Source organism: Ammospiza nelsoni, chromosome 3, assembly GCF_027579445.1.
Source record: "Ammospiza nelsoni isolate bAmmNel1 chromosome 3, bAmmNel1.pri, whole genome shotgun sequence".
NCBI lineage: Eukaryota > Metazoa > Chordata > Aves > Passeriformes > Passerellidae > Ammospiza > Ammospiza nelsoni.
Window position 1 is genome coordinate 57,198,230 of NC_080635.1, and position 17,222 is coordinate 57,215,451.

Below are 17,222 nucleotides of genomic sequence, written 5' to 3' on the forward strand. Positions count from 1 at the left end.
TAAAAGCTGAGATATTCTCTAACCCCCAGCAGATACAATGGCCTTTCAAAACCTTTTAATGCATGATCTGAGACAGTGACATCCAAATTGACTAAAGTACAAGATCTTGGATGCTACAGAATGTTCTATCAGCCTTCTTTAACTTTTCCAAGAAGGTTTTCTAATGATTTTACTATCTTCACACTATAAAACAGGTTAATCTGTAAGGAAAATGAATTTTTCATCCTGTGAAATTTTTTTATCAATTCAGTGGTTTATTTCTTAACCATCAGTGTAAGAAAATTGAACACTTTTGTACTAGAAAAACTACCATGAAGAAAAGATGTTGCATGTTTCCTTCAAGAAAGCGATTAACAAATACACCATTTGTCCTGCAATTTCCATTTCATTTTTAAAAAGTTTGCATGATTTAAAATAGTCTTAGTCTAGAAATATATTATTAACACTTATTAACAAAAAGCTTGACTTCTTAATCACTTTTAGAAAATACATAGGGTTAAAGCATCTAGCAAATAGCATAGCAAAAGCACCAAAGAAACATGCATTCAGATATTTAAACTGACTTGAACCATAATGTCTGGCTCTCCTGTGAAAAACACTTTGGAACTTGGGGTTCACACTATAATGTTAAATTAAAAGCCCCTAACATTGAAAACTATCTTTCAAAATGCTGTAAAATTGAGGTGCTCCTTTCAAGTATACTCTAGCATACCTGGGAGGCAAGCAAAATAATTTTCAGTAAGAGGATGGGTGCTTTACTTTATCCCTTGTCACTGAGATTATCTTTACCTCAGTTTCCCTAAGAAGTGTAAATGACACATAACCCTTGTGTTCTACTGATTCTCTCAGTGTGGTGAAAGCTAACATTATCACTTTAGTCCAGTTAACGGGCTCCCTCAAATCATGAGGTCTGAGCTTTGAAATCTCTGCTTTTAAATAATTTCCTTATCCCATTTCAGCCAGGCTAAAAGACTACAGTAACCCAGAGCCACTCAACTACATGTAATTGTGTTCCACAAAATTACAGGTGGGAATTTGCTTCCATTTCAAGTAGGATATCAAGATATTCATTCCGTTTATTGACATTCCTGCTCTCACCTAGTCCCCAGCCACACCTCATACACCCATACAACTCCATCCCTACAACCTGGATTTTATTGCACATTGGACATAATAAAATTGTGTCAACGCATACTGTAGCATTTTAAAACAAACACTTGCTGAACAATTCCACATACTGACCCTCTAAGAAAAGCTCAGAATAAAATCCTTAGTAGATGTTCACACGTGCTAGACAGCAAACCATTGTGCAAGTTTAATCACCAGAGAGGAGGGCTAAAGTAAAAATTTATTTGACATGACTTTTACTGAGCTATGTGCCAGTTCCTAAAGCCCAGCTTTTCTGGCTGAGGAATGCAGTTTGCTGTTACAGGAAGGCCACATGCTGTAGCACCTTCTCAGTGCACGACAGAACCCATTAACAGACGGAAAATGCACCACATCCCAAGCAAACGGATTTATTCCACATGCAATCAGCTGAGAGCTTTCCCAGACACATTAAGCTAATTTCATGGACTAAGTTCATGCAGAGCTCCAGGAGTTTCTTTCACTCTACCCATTCACAACAGTGAACAGCACAAAGGTGAGTTGCATGACAAGGTCAACAGCTGAGTGAGTCTTTGCCAGAACTCCTCCAGACCATCCCTGCTATGACCTCAAACTGTCCCCAGAAAGAAGCCAGCACTGGGCAAGTATGGGCATAGACAAGTAACTGTGATCCAGATACCAGAACTAATCACCCCCTGATATGACTCAATATTTATAATTAACAAATAAAAGGAAGCAACCCAGTACATTTTCCTAAAATCATCAGAGGATGGACATCACTGATCCTCTATTAAATAGTGAAAGAACTCTTTGTGCAACACTGACATTGATTTAAAGAGCAAAAGGGAAAAAACCCATAACATTTAGTGGGCAGACTCCCTGTGAGACAGCACCAACAAAGAAGCACCCAGATGGCCCTAGCATCCAGACCCCTGTGGAAGCTCCAGGAGCTGCATGATGCACACAGCCAGGGTGGGCAGGTGCATCTGTCAGGTATGTGTGTCAGCACTGTCCCCTCTTGAGATGAAAAGAGACTCACAAGCAACAGGTCTTCAGTAACAAAGGCTGATGACCAGCTTTTCTTCTGAATAGAGCAAATGAGATCATCATGGTTTTGTTTTTTGCAGAATTCTTCCTTGAAAAGCAGCTGCAGCCCCTATCCTATACAAACAGCATGCAGTGGTGTCTGGGAGAAAACCTTTCTCCTCCATACCCTACCTGTGCATATTACAGGTCCCAATCACACCAATGCTTCACCAAAACAGGGCAGAAAAAAAATGACCTATTCTCCTTGCTTTGACCTTGTTGGATTCTGAGTCATCCAAAGCACACCTATTCTGTGCTTTGGATGAACAAACTGCTTTAAAGGGGCCTGAGGAGTGCAAGAGCCAAATCTGTGTTTGAGAGCAAAGGTTGTTTATCAGCAGGATCCTCTGCTGCAAGGTTGCAGAAAGAACCTCTTCAGCATGGATCCTTTTGGATCTGCAGTGTGCTTGGCAGCAGCAGGACAGCCTAGGTCTAAGATGAAAAACACAAGTGACCCTGTCAGCATGCACAGCCACAAGTGAGGAAGCACACTTGTGTTGGGAACAAGCCACACTGCCAAGGAGACAGCTGCTGCAGGTAAAGTGGCAAAGTGCAAACTGCAGTAACTGAGATCACCAGGATGAGTCAGCACCAGGAGATCAGCTCTAAAATCTGCCCAGCATGGCTTGTGTCTTAGCAAACCACTCTGTCCTTCACACTAGAAGTGGGGTTTTCTTAGTGCTCTGGTCTGCACTTCCCTCTGGCAGGCTCTAAGAAAATGGAAAACAATTCCTGAAGGGAAGGTCTGCAGAAAACTTGTCCTTTTCACCTGAGAAATGTGCTTAGCACCGACTCTCCTAGCACAGATATTTCCAATATGAATTTAGGACCCATGTTATCTAAAGCAATGGAGGAGCACAAGCATGCCAAGTCAGTCTTGGGCAGTCCCAAGATACGAGAAAAAAATCTTGGAGATTAAATGGTCATTAATGCCCTCAGAAATTACTTACTTCCACTTAATAACAGATCACAGTATTCTAGAGTGGCCTACCAAAACATCTATCTACACTGTGCCTGATGCACGGTACTGACTTAAGAAAGTCAGCAGCTTTGCTCCAGAAATCAGGGAAAACTCAGGAGATTGAATGAGTTCAAGCTCAGGAGGAAGAGATGATGGAGACAGTCTCCTCATACCATCAGGCAGAAGAGCCTTCACAGTGCAACCAACCTGATAAGGCAAGGATTGCCAGAGGCTGTATCCAGTGAGGAGTGGACTAAGTGGTCCTGTCTGCTAGCAGGACACAGACAGCAACCCTTTTCAAGGCAGGAGGAGCACAGAATGACCAAGATAAAGCAAATCAGAGATTTATGACTTCAGATTCATCCAACCTGAGAGAGACTGACAATTACCAGAAGAGACTGACAGAAAGATGTTACAAACCACATGCTGGTAGAGTATGAGGGAAGGCAAACTATCTCTCCAAATTCAGTAATGGTTTATTGTTAAACACATCTTTGTCTACCACTCAAATAGGCTGACTGCTGATTCTTCAGAGAAATTAGTGCTTCCACAAGCAACTGAATGTGATGTGACACAAGCAAATGAACTATGATGCCATCACACAGACACTGAGGTGTGACAGCTCTCTGAGCAACCTCACGAGGCCTGTTATCAGGATAGGGAGAAGGGACTGGAAACTAAACAGTGAGAAAGCTTCACAAGCACTTGAGTATGAAGCATGCTCATCTTGGCAGCACCAATACTGCTTGTAAGCCAAACCCAAGTTTCTGCTATTAACTTGGTTTCAGTTTAAAACAATAAGTGGAAAGCTCTGTGCATACTGAAGTGATAAAGATTTCTGACGTGCAAATAAGTAGTTCTTCATCTCACCTATTTTCGAAATTATTTACAAAGAAGGAACTATCATTTTTCCCCCATATCAGACATCAAGGACACAAAGCACTATGTTACTTTATACTGAAGCACCACAGACCAGTGGCAGCAGCAGAATGGAAGCTGCTCTGTCTCTGCCTTTCTGAAACATGTTGGGACATCAGCTATGGATCTGGACTCACTGGGACAGGCAATGCAAATACTGAAAAAGAAACAAAGACAGAAAGAAAACCCCCCCGAACAACACATTGATTCCAGTATGTAGAAATCACAATGAAGCTGCAGCAGACAGTGTATCTAATCTTAGGGGACATACTTGAGGGTAAACATTTTCTAAATACTTTAACAAACCAACGTTTACAGGAGGTTAGGGAGGAAAACTTGTCTGTGTTTACAGATAACTTTGCATAACACAAGGGGAAGGACAGGAGAAAGTACAAGCACTACAGCCTATGCACTAAATCTAGGAGCTAGAGACTCCTTATGTGGGCTAATTAAAAGGCAGAGGCCAACCTTGAAGCCCACACCCAGATGACAGGGCTGGAAGATGTCAGCCATGACCATGAAAAGAAACGGGCTGTTACGCTGCTCCCGATACCGCTCCTTACGACAACCCAAACATCCATCCTCTCCCCAAGGTTTTATCTCCAATGGCTGTAAGCAAGCAAATGAGCAGGTGATTCAATCACTGTAGCCATGACACACTTTTTATCTCTGCTCTGTACTTCCAGGGAAAGGAAGCATGCATCTTATCAGCACAAAACAGTAGCTGAATGATATTAATGCTTGGAGCGTGATCCTGAAACACTGAATGGATATGAAGGTTCAAATATTTAAATGTTAGCATTCATTAAGTTAGGTTTTAAAACATCTGGGCAGGGCTCACAAGCAAGTTTCTACAGAATGTATGCTTACAGGAAGAGGTTTGGCACCACTTGCAGTCTGAAACTCAGAGCAGGCAAGCAAGACTTAAAGGATTCAAAGTTAATTAGCACTGCTTCAGTTTAAAGTTTACATGGGAAACTGCTGCCAGCTCAATTTATACCTGTTCATTACCCTTATAAAAAACACATGCAGCCTCCACTAGCATAATCATCATGGTCCCAGAGAACATTAGGAAGCAGCACTAGTGGAGCTCATGTTGAGGAAGGAATAAAAGAATCAAGTCAAATGCATGAAGTCACTCTTACAGATAAATTTTCACAGTGTTGCCTTGCTTTGTATTTTACCAGCAATGCTCTGCATTGTGATTAGTGAAAACACAGGTAGTGACCACTCCCACATGCAGGTACTTCAGTAGGCACCCCAGTCAAGAGATGAGAATGGTTTAAAGAGTTGTAGCATGGCTTAGACAACTGCTTCTTTCAGGCCTCCTTCATAAGTATAAGTAGTTTTCCCCTCCATTTCCTTCCCCAGTCCTCCCTGACTAGGCCCCTTTCTCTTCCTGTATTTGTAATCAAGTTCATGGTTAAGCCTATTTCAGACCAAGTTCATATAAACTCAACTTTTGGTGAATCAGCCTAGACTCACCTATTTGATACAAACACCATAAAAAAAAAAAAAAAAAAGTTTATATCCTTAAGTGATTTGGGAGACTTTAAGCACTAAGAGATAGTTTGTCACACACTTTTTTTTTTTTAATTAATGAATACCAACAGGCCATACTGGTACCTTTAGTTATTATTAAATCTGTTCACATTAATCTTTTGTATTCTCATCCACATATATAAAAGACTCCTGTACTTAGAGTTGCAACTGTTGCCACTGCACTAAGATTGACTTTACTCTTCATTCCCTTTACTCCCGTTCCGAGGCCAGTTTTGTGGTTTCACCACTCACTGTGGTGTGTGAGGCTTTTCTAAAGTGGCGGAGAAATCTAGGCTCTACATCCTTTGCATTCTAAGTCTACAAGAATAACACTTTCTTCCACTTTTTTTTCCTCATTGACAGTTCTACTAGCTACAACTTTCTATGTGCAGTGACAGTAATGCAGGTTCTCAGAATTAACCATTCAGCAACAGTTCTGCAAGCCTTTCAGTCACTCCAGACTTTGCTGAGGGCTGCAAAAATTCTTTTCCCCCACCTCCCCCTCTTAACTCTACAGAAACAGAATGTCATTTAGAGTAAGTACTGGTAAGACATCCTCATTGTCCCCACCAGAAAAAAATCCAGTTTATTATAAAAGGATCACCGTCTCTCCAAATGTCTTCAGTAGACATTACATTATTAACCTATATTTTTTCATACTTTATTATTCTATCTTCTATTCTATCTTCTAGATATATTATCATCTAGATATATTATTATTATATATTCTAGATATATATTATCTATCTGTTCACTATATTAGGCAATTAAGAAATTTATGGCAAAATAACTTAAAGCCATAATTAATTTAACATGTCAATAAAACATTTCTTTAACACAGCAACCTTCCTTCTCAACACAACTGAATGCAAAAGAGCATCAGATGCATCAGATTAATTCCTTTGTTCTAATTCATAACTGCCACAGCTCTATACATGTCCAATCTGAGAAACACTTCTAATGGAGCCTGCAAATGGCTCCCTTCATCAGCTTGGATGTTCCCATTACTTCCTGACCCTATGGAGTTGGGGTGCATGACAGGGCCATGCTGCCAACCAGAAATGTGGTCCCTCTTCTTCACAACCCCATGCTCCCAAGACCAAGAGCTGCAGCTCTGGCTTGGCCAGTAGAGACTTAGTGGTGCCCAGCAACTGCAACTGATGCAGCCAAGCATGAAGAAAATGAATAAATGAATAAATAAATAAAAGCCAACAGTTGAATGAGTCTCCGGCGTACTTTAACAACTCTGCTAAGTATCTGTTAAAATATTGTTATTTTGGAATTCTTTAAAAAATGAAGAGATAAAATTAAAAAGCTCCATCCATTCTGCAGTATCCTTCCCTAAGAATTGCTTTGGTTTAGGATTGGTCTTTTTTAGAGATTGACAATTTTAGAGATGACACCTCTGTACATAAACTTTTTTCAATAGCAGTATCTCAGGCTAATCTGTGGATCTACTCTTCACTATTAGTAACAGCAGATTTTGTAATTTTCCCCATTTTTGGGTTGATCTCAAAAGTACTCACCAGAGCCTAAAAGTTGTATGGGTGATGCTACCAGAAAGCAAGATAAAATGGCAGAAGCCAATGTCAAATTACAGTTCTGTTAGTGTTCTATGGTTAGAGAAACAGACCAGCTCTGCATTGCTGTGTTTGCATTCAAAGACAATAAAGCACTACTTCAAGTAAATGCCTCTGTCAGTTGCTACAGCCCTATCTGGTTAGCAGGGCTTTAAAAAGCCTTTCCTGAACGGGAGCCAAGAAATCACAAGCATATGAAAGGCAGAGGACAACAGGTATACAACAGCCCAATCCAAATAAATGCACACAAGGCAGCTTTCAAACATGCATACTGCTCCAAATGACTTCACAGAAATACTATCACCGGTGCCACATGAAAGACTGTGTCAGTGAAAGGTTCAAACAAACCAACCTACACAAATAACATTAGCAAAAAGTACCCAAGCTCACTACGTGCCACTTATTAGGAAAGTAAGCAGGTATTCTCACTTCCCTTCTAGGGAACAACAAAGGTTTAAAATGAAATAACAAAACAAAACTACAAAGAAACCCAAAACACGACCCCATAAAAAACCTAGACAAAACCAGCCCACTTCCACACAGGAAGGTACCAAGCGTTCACTTAGTTCCAAACCCTTTCTACCTTTTTCCATGGCCTCACAATCAAACACTTTAGTCTCAAAGTATGCCTCTAGACAGTTAATCTGTAGTCTCACATCCTGCCCAAGGAAGAACACATTAGCAGATGTCCTGAAATGATGAGAGCTGCCAACAAACTAGGTTCACTACTTGAAGATTTCCACTTAAAAATCAAGTCAATGCTGTCTTTGCAAGATGTTATCAAGTAAGACTATAAATTACAAACTGATTAGGCTACAAACCTATTTGTTTTTCCTTTCTCTTTTTGTTTTTTGGAAAATCAAAAGTAAAACAGCAAGAAAAATGACACCTTAACACCTAGTGTTAGAATCATAACATGCCTCTGCAGAGATGCACTAAGTTGTGTGGCCACAGATCCACATTGTTGGCTTAGGGCTCTCCAGATCTGTGAGAAACAGCCAGCATTCCCATAAATGAACACATTTAAAACTGAACTTTTTATCAGTGTTCTGCACTATTTCTAGTCTGCCAACTGAAAACGCAGAGCAGAAGTGGAGTCCAAGTTTAATAGCTAAGCATGTGCATGGACCTGAGAACAATACCAATATTCATTAAGAGGCCAATCTCAAACTGCCTTCTCATATTTTCGAGACAAGCACTCTATTAATACATTTCCTAACCTTAGCAAAACTCTTATGTTTTCATCCCAAAGCACCCACACACACATTGGTGAAGAGTTCCCAAAGTTATGACAACTACGTGCCCTACACACACCAGGGGGGAAAAACCCTAAAAATAAATCTCAAGGAAGCTATATATTGTGCCTTGCCAACCACAGTGAATTGTGCAGCCAGGAGTTGCTACATCCAGATTTAGCTTCACACAAGCTAACAGGATTCCTTTATAAATTTAGCTAGAGGCATGGGCAACAAACGCTTGTGGAAATTCGAACCGCAGCTCTCCAGCAGCAAAGACTGCTCCCTCCAAGAATGAAACGGTAGCAAAAGATGACTATTAGTAGGCTCTTATTACACAGCTTTCAAAACACACCTATAAGTCATCAGGTTCTCTAGGCAGGGTTACTAAACTGCTGAAGTGCCAGTAAGCATTAAAAGAAAAAAGCAAGGCCACAGCTCTTTCTGTGCCTGCCAATTAATAATCAAAAGAGGAAAAAAAGCCAACTAGAGAGAGACCGTATTGGAAACCAGCTGAACGTTCATCTAAGTTTGTTTCGGGTCCTTTTCTCTCATACTTGGAGCAGTGTGGCTTGTGAAGAAAGAAGGAAACGAGTGCCTCAGGTCTGTCACTGAAGGATGAGATCTGAAGGGCTTCTCTTCCAGCAACAGGGACTAGTACACACGACCCGCAAAGCAAGGAAAAGATGAGCGCAGGATATGGGGAAATGCATACAGGACCCTATAGGGCAGCTCTGCCCCACTGCCTCGCCACAGAATCAAAGCTCCTGCTACTTAACAATAGATCAATCATATTTTTAAACCTCTTTAGGCCACACTTATCACAATCCCATTAACTTTAAAACATTTTTTTAAATAGAGGATGGGTTTTGGGGGTTTGTTAAAGCATCCCCACAGAACCTGAGGCCCTATGGAATTTTATCGTATTTTAAAAGAAGTACCTTCTCCCTCGCCGCTGACAGTCGCTGACGCCGCCAGGCTCGGGCTGAGCCGGTGCAGCTCGGCCGGGCTGCCCGGCGGAGTACAAAGCGGCGCGGCGGCCGCGCTGGGAGCCGGGCGCACGGTGCCTGCGGCGGGAGCGCACAAAGGCTGCGCTCACCGAACGCGCTGCGCTGCCGAGCCCCCGCCGCGGTCTCGGGGGCTGCGGGACACCGGGTGCCTCCCGTCCCACCGGCCCGCCCCGCTCCGGGAGCCGCTCCGGGAGCCGCCGCCCCCTCCCCGGCGCGCCCCACCGAACAAAGCCCCCGGCAGCGCTCACCGGCAGCCTCTCGCCGTCTTTCCAGCGCTCCTCCTCCCGCTGGAAATCCAGGCGCGGGGGTGCGGGTGGAGTGCGGGAGCTCACCCCGCTCCGCAGCCCGTGCAGCGGCTGCCGGCTGTCCGCCCCGCAGCGCCCGCGGCCGCGCCCCGGCTCACTCCGTGCGCTGCAGCTCCGGGCAGCCGCTTAATCGCCAAACTTCCTCCTCCTCCTCCTCCTGCCGGCCGGGCAGAGGAGTCTGTGCAACTCCCCTCCTCCATGCAGCTCCCGCAGCCCAGCCGCTGCCTCAGCCCCTCCCCGGGGAGGCCTGGCCCGGCTCGGGGCTGGGGCTTGCTCGGCTCTCCTTCCCCTCCCTGCTCCGCCACCCCTCAGCCCCCGAGGCTGGGAAAGGGGGGAACGGGGATTAAACACTCGGATTTGTCTCTGGAATGGAGCCAAAGAGAGCAGTCGGATTACAGCCTCGGCAAGAAGAAGGGAGGAAAAGGGAATGGGGGATGGAAAGAAAAAAAAAAAAAAATTAAAAATCCGCTACTGTTTTCACGGAGGGAAAAGCGCTGGGCTCTCCTGCCCTCCCCCGTGTGTCAGGTCACAGCCTCTCCGCCCTGCGAGCCCCATCCCCGCCTCGCCGAGCTGCCAACCGGCTCCTCTTCCTCCACCACAGGTCTGAAATTCAATTCACAGGTCTGAGAGAGCTTCTGTAAATGAGTTTACCAAATTGCCAAAATGCGAAGGGGGTAAGTCCACCACGAAATACAGACCCATGAAAAGCAAATTCCAAGAGGTTGTGGATAGACATTACACCTGCTTCGTGGTCATCTTCTTTGGAAAGGTGTGTTAAAAGTAACACAACATTAAAAAAAAAAACAAAAAACATTAAAAAGACACACACAAAAGAGAAAAAAACTGGCTTAAATAAAGCCTGAATTCTTCATACCTGTTCAGTGCTCCTTATTCCTCCGAGCCCTAACAAAATTCTTGGTTTCCTGTGAAACCTCATTCCATATTTCACATTTAGTAAAGCTGTATTGCTTTTGTTCTGTAACAGTTTCTCCCTCTACTCATGCTAATACACAGCATGTGGAATGCAAGGAAAATTGAGAGGTTAGAACAGCTCATACTTTTCAGATGTCACAAGAAGTAATTACAGTAGTAATTCAGAAAAGCAGGAAGTTTCAGTGTTTGCCCTCACCTTACCTGTTCTCATTGGAATCCTTAAAAAACAAACAAAAAAACTCGCCCAAAACCACGAAAACACCTTGGTTAGGGTCTCTTTCTCTATCATTGCTTCAGAAGCCCAGAGCTCTTTCCCAATATACACGCTGAATATTCTTCAGACCAGTGCTGAATTTTAAAAGATTACCCCATTTATTAATTCATTTTGGGCCCATTTCTAAACAAAAGTTTTTGTTTAATAAGTGGGACTGTATTACCTTTTCAAGAAAAAAAAATCCTCAAATGTTTTAATTACAGCTGTTCTTGCACATAACATTTATTGACATTGCAGAATTACAGCAGAGTTATCATAGAATCACAGAATATTCTGAGTTAGAAAGAACTGACAAGGATCATCAAGTCCAGGTCCTGGTCCTGCAGAGCACAGCCCCAGGAATCCTACCCTGTGCCTGAGAGCGTTATCCAAATGCTCCTTGAACTCTGCCAGGCTGGTGCTGTGACCATTTCCCTGGGGAGTCTGTTCCAGTGCCCAGCCACCCTCTGGGTGAAGAACCTTATCACCAAGGGGTAAATCTCACTCCACTCCTATTTCCTTGGGAGACATCACTGTCCTACCAGGCAGGAAAAGCAGATCACAGAAGGCTGGACTCCACAGTAAATACTGTGGAACAGTATTCTACAAAGTCGCATAGCAGGGGGGCAAGTGGGAAAAGGGCAATTTCAGATGAGATTTAGTAGCTTCACTAAAATCAGCCCACTGGTTGTGATCTCCTGCACTACATACCTACTCTATGTCTGAATTCAGCATCCAGCTGAGCACACATCCTTGCCTCAGCACACTACACTCTGGCCTTGTGCTGGGAACAAAAAGTTAGCCTTCATTTGCAAGTCAATAGAAAAAAAAATGAAAAAAAAATCAAGAAAAAAAGCAGCAATACTTCTCTGATGAAACTACTGGGAGAGAAGCATTTGTAACTCTTTCCCATTTGGGGAATCAGGGAATGTTTTTCCTTTATGAATAGATCTTTGAAAGAAGGTAATAAAACAAACTACTACTTGATGCATTTAACTCGGTCCAAATTAAAACAAATGAAAATGCACACACATCCCCAAATGGGAAATACAGCAAAAGCCCCAAAGCACTGACTATTCCAAGTTCCTTTAAGAAACTGTACAGTCTCTCCAAATATGTTTTAAAGGCCTTACATGATCTGTTCCATATGGAGTTTGTTTTTCCTCAGTGCTGTGACTAACAGGAAAAATCTTCAAGAGAAGTCTCTTCCTCTCTCTTCATCCTTCTACCTCCATTTCCCCAAAGGATTGATCATGAGTCTGTCTGGTTTCTGTTTGCTTGTGCTAAAAATAACATTACAGTGGACTGACAAAATACCCTGAGTTTTAAGGCAACTGACTGATAATGTAGGATTATCATTGCAGAAGGAGTGAGAGAGGTTTAAAGGCCAAGCTTCACAACAGTGTAACACAACATAGTGTATCTGAAGAACCACATATTTTTGGAGGAATTAGATACATGGACGAATTGTGGGAACTCCTGTCTTTGAAGGTAATTCACATAATTCTTGGTAAAAGGGCATGGGTGACAAGGAAGCTGCAGGCAGGTGAACCTTTCTCCTGGGTTTTGCCTGTGCACCAGAAGGTCACTGGCAGAGGGGGAGCACCAGTTGTTGTCAGTCACTCTCAGCAGCACTCCTGGGCACAGGCAAGAAGCAGGTCTTTGTTCTCCCAGCTCCACCTTTTCTGACACACATCTTTTTCTGCTCACTCGCACAGCATGTCTCATACTCTCACACTGCAGGATCCCTGCCTTCCCCCATACATAAGGTGGGATCCAGCTCCATCTGCCAGCTCTTCACCTCTATCCTTCCAGCTGTGCTGGCAGTCAGAAATTTGCACTGCTAATGGGTTGGTGTCTTTCACAATGGTGGCCAGGACTCCCCTTCATGTACCACTTGAAAGTGATTTGCTTACTGTGTTGAGCATCTGTAACCTGAAATTATTTTCCTTCTAGGCCTGCTTATATCAACTGGTCTACCAATAAGTTTGTACATATGTTCTCAAACATCACAGCATATCTTTACATCACCAGTTCTGAACTGCACCAGTCATTGTGTTAATGTTTTCCTCATTCTGGCTGTGACTCAGCAAACCTGTAACCAATGCCTTTAAATGTACAGAGATCACTGTCACTTCAGTTTTGCTGACTGATGATTAATTTCAGCATTCACTTGCATGCACAAGTGAATGCTGAAATTAGGAGAAGCACAAGTTTATCTGTTCTGAGTTAGAACCTGGGTAGGGGGGAAAGCCTGTCCGTACAATAATAGAAAACTGCTACTTGTAAAGAAACCCCCACCATGCACACTTAAAAGAAAAAGATACATCCCAGAATTGATTGTTTGGTGAGGGGGAGGATCTGTAGAAGAAAACTGCTTCATCCATGCCATGCACAAGGGTGTAAAACAGGGAAAACAGATATAATGTTAACCTGGGCACTCCCCAGTCAGCAATAAAAATAACAATAATAAAAAAAAAAATGCAGTGTTCTCCTTGCCTTGTGTCCAAATTAATTTTTCCACCCACAATACAATTTAATTGGCAGGCACAGGTACACTCATTTGCTTTGCAAAGCAATATTATTAAGTGTAGTAAGTTTTTAGAGCTGTACTCCTGTTCTGTGGAACACACTCTTTCATGTACACTTATGCCAAGGAGTACACAACCATTCCAGTAATTACATGTTCCAGTAAAACCATTAATACCAAATAAAATGCTATCATGCTATCATACCTACTTTATGCCTGTATCCTGCAGGTATTCAATTACCTCCAAGGCGATGAGATACCTGTTTGAAAAAAAAAATTGGAAGCATATTTAAGTCTTTACAGCAACAGCTGCTAAAAAATTTAATCACAAAGTTCAAAATATCTTACTCCCAATCTTACTGTAAAGTTTAAGTGGAAGTACTTTAAATACAAGACGACTTTACATGCCACTTGCCTTGGGAAACAAATAGTGTGCATTAAGAATGGGAGTAAGAGCATAAAGTTTAGTGGTTACAAGTATGAAGACGGTCAACAAAAGAAAATAGCAAAATATTGTACAGAAGGAAACAACTGAATTTAATCTTTCTAGGGAGAGGGTTTGATTCCTTTGTCTGGGAATATTTCCATGCAGAAGTAAACATCTTTGAGATGATTTGCTTTCCCCCATAGCAGCACTGCTTGGATCTTCCACAAATGCAACTGTATTTCATAAAAAAAGCTGCAGGAGACCAGCTGCAGTTTTCATGAAATAGGCTTCTGGTAAATTCAAAAGCTGGTGCAATTACGTTGTCAGTTCAGGTCTCAAATTCCTTACAAGTCTTGGGTCTCAAGCACAGCCTCCGCCTCCACCATGATGCTTTTTTCGTTGTGTTAAAGAATAGCTGTCTACATTTCCCATCTGTCCTTCTACAGAAAGTTTTTCCTCTGTATTATTCCTGAAAACATTTGCAGCTACACCCTTGCAAACAAAAACCATGTTTCAGTCTTACAAGGGCTCATCTTCTTCCCAATTGAATTTTCTTTGGAGCATTTTTGGTTACAAAGCTGGAATTTAGCCGTTAATTTCAGACTTCGGCCTGCAGCCGTCTTGCTCTAGAAGAAAGTGCCCACTAGTTCCATGCTCCTCGTAACAAAGCCACCAGTTAAGGATGGCTCATCACAACCCCTCCAGGGTGAAAGATGCTTACCCCATTTTCTCTGGACAGGACAGTCAAAAGCTCAAAATAAAGCTGGAGCAGGATCCCAGCCACTTCCTCTTCTCTGTTTAGTTGCTTGCACAGCAAACAGCCTTACTGGACATACAGGAGGTGCTTGTTTCTCAAAATTCAGCTGCCTCTTCTTGGCTTAAATTAATTATTCACAAAAAGAGTATTAAGATGTCACAAGGAGGCCTTCATCTTGTGTGTTTTATATAGGGGCTGCAAGATCATGCTCTTTAAAAGGGTTTTTTCTTGCTACATGCTTTGTGGTGAGTCTACATGTACAAAAAAGCAGGATCAAGTCCAAGGTCTTCAGAGCACGGCAAGGGGTACATTAGGACTTGTTTTAAGCAGCAACTAAGAGTTGCTTTTCAACACTGCAAATACAGGTGCTCAGATGGCAGATGAAATCATGTGATTACAGGACTCCAACTTCAAGGAAACTCCTTCAAATATAAGAAACTACTGGTTTCTTCTGACTCATCTAGGTTATTTAAAAAGAAATTTTACTACTTACATGGAAATCTTGTGGTTCCCTACTTTCAGCTGTAGCTTTTAAAGTACAATGCTCCACAATAATTAGACTAATTGTTTTAAACTACCTTCTGAGTAATAAGTAATAAATGTGCATTTTTTTTCTTAGGCAATAAACTAAATTCAGCCCCTAACTTCTTCAAGATCACCATCCAGTCCCTGGAGTATTTTCCTCAAGCACAACTAGTCCTGGATGCTTCCTTGCATTTATTCTGGTTTGCTGCCCATCAGAGAGTGAGGACCCCAGAGCAGGAAGACTGCAGGGGCATTTCTCTGGGCATGCATCAGAGAGGATCCCAAGGGGCAAACTTCCAAGAAGGAGCTAAGAGGACTGTAATCTCCTTTGCTGTATCGCTGTCTAATGCAACTCGCAGTCCAAATCACCTATCAGATAACTGTTTGGCCACTGTTCAGCCATCCCAATCCTCATCAAAGCTGCATCCTGTGCTGTCCTCGCCTACTACCACAGCAAAAGATTTTCCTCTCACTTACTAAATTCTATGAGTGGCAAAAGCCAACCAGACCATGGGCAGCAGGCATAATTAATCACAACCCTCAGGAAGTTTGAGAAACACTCAAAAATTCACTCTCAGTGACTGCAGACTCATTGAGGGAAGGTGATATTTCAGGTCCTGTCAAGACAGAACAAAGATAACAAACTCGCTGTAGTTCCATCTACATGAGTGCAGACAGGGCAGTGGAAAGGGAAGTCCAAAGCTTTATCAGGACTTGTAACAATGAAGGCTGTTAACCTCCAAATGGAGACTTGTATTGAGCTCGATCAGTGCCTGTCCAGAAGAAGGATGCAAGCCCTAAAATGAAGATCTGTCATTGACAAAAAGACAGAGAACCTCTTACAGTTTTACAAATCCTGCTACATACAGTAGGGACAGATGCTTTCAATTTTTAATGGTTGTATATAGAAGTGTAAAAATACAAAATACTTTAAACAGAAGCAAGAAAAAAGATGGTACCTCAACCTTAGGCAAAGGATATTAAGAGCAGAAGAGATACCTCTGTGAACTAATGAAATAAGAAAGAAAGACAGAAGAAAATTAAAAAGAAAAGTAAAAAAGGAAACCCAAAAATCCTAAGGTATTATGGTCAGTGTTGTTAGTTCCTGTTACTTAATATAGAAGTCTAGTACAGGAGAACAACCCCAAATTAAAATCAGAAACAATATCATTTAGAAAAGGCAATGTGTCACAGCATTTTGTAAATACTTGTTTATATGACATGACACGGCCTTTGCTTACTGGTTATTCTATCTCTATTCACAAAGCAATCGTCTGTATAAAAAGTATGAAATTTGAATGTTAATGTAACCAAAACAGTTCCAAATTATTCTGACTGAATGTCAATTATCACTGTTTTGAAACAATTCCATCAGTCAAGCAGCCAGCAAACTGTAATAACATTACAGATGCAAGAGTTACCAAATAAAGTCACATCAAAATTGGAGTATTTGGAAGACTCATTCTCTGATCAACAGATCAGAGAATCGCAGAATTTTCAGAGCATCTCAGAGACAATAGTGCCCAACTTTCACTGAATACTGTTACTAGATTGCTCTGCTATCTCAAGATATGATGGATAAAATCACTTCCATAGTATCTTTCTCACAGCCATTGACAAAAGTCTGTTCTGTTTCCTCAAGCCTTCGACTTTGTGGTACATCTGTCCCAGGACAGTGTCCCACAACATCACTTTGAACAAAAAAGCCAACAAACACTTAAATCTGTTAACTGCCTGTAAATCTGAGCAGCTGTGTTGTGAGTCATTTCAGGACTGGCTAATAATTGAATAAACAACTGTAATTGTGCTCCATGAAACTCCCATGTTTCCTTTCAGTCTTGGCTTCTCTTATGAAAGCTGTACAAGTTAGGGTGCAACCACAAAAACTCAGTCAGCTAGGACAATGTTTACCTCATACCTCTAGTCTACCAACCATCATGAAACACATCCTGCTTCTGAGAATGTAACAGTAATCATTTCCAAATATTCCAAATCCAGTGAGGAGAAGTTTGCTTACAGAGTGATATTTTTGAGAACCCTCAGATAAAACTGC

At 42.0% G+C, this 17,222-nt stretch overlaps 1 protein-coding gene across 1 annotated transcript in view; it reads right to left on the bottom strand.

Annotated features, from left to right (window-relative positions):
• The window catches only part of PLEKHG1 (pleckstrin homology and RhoGEF domain containing G1), a 125,873-nt gene extending 115,961 nt beyond the window's left edge, over positions 1-9,912 (bottom strand). Inside the window, exon 1 of the mRNA XM_059468270.1 lies at positions 9,688-9,912. The gene's annotated coding sequence lies outside the window, so the exon portion shown is untranslated. The remainder of the gene's footprint in view (positions 1-9,687) is intronic.
• Positions 9,913-17,222: the final 7,310 nt, after the last annotated feature.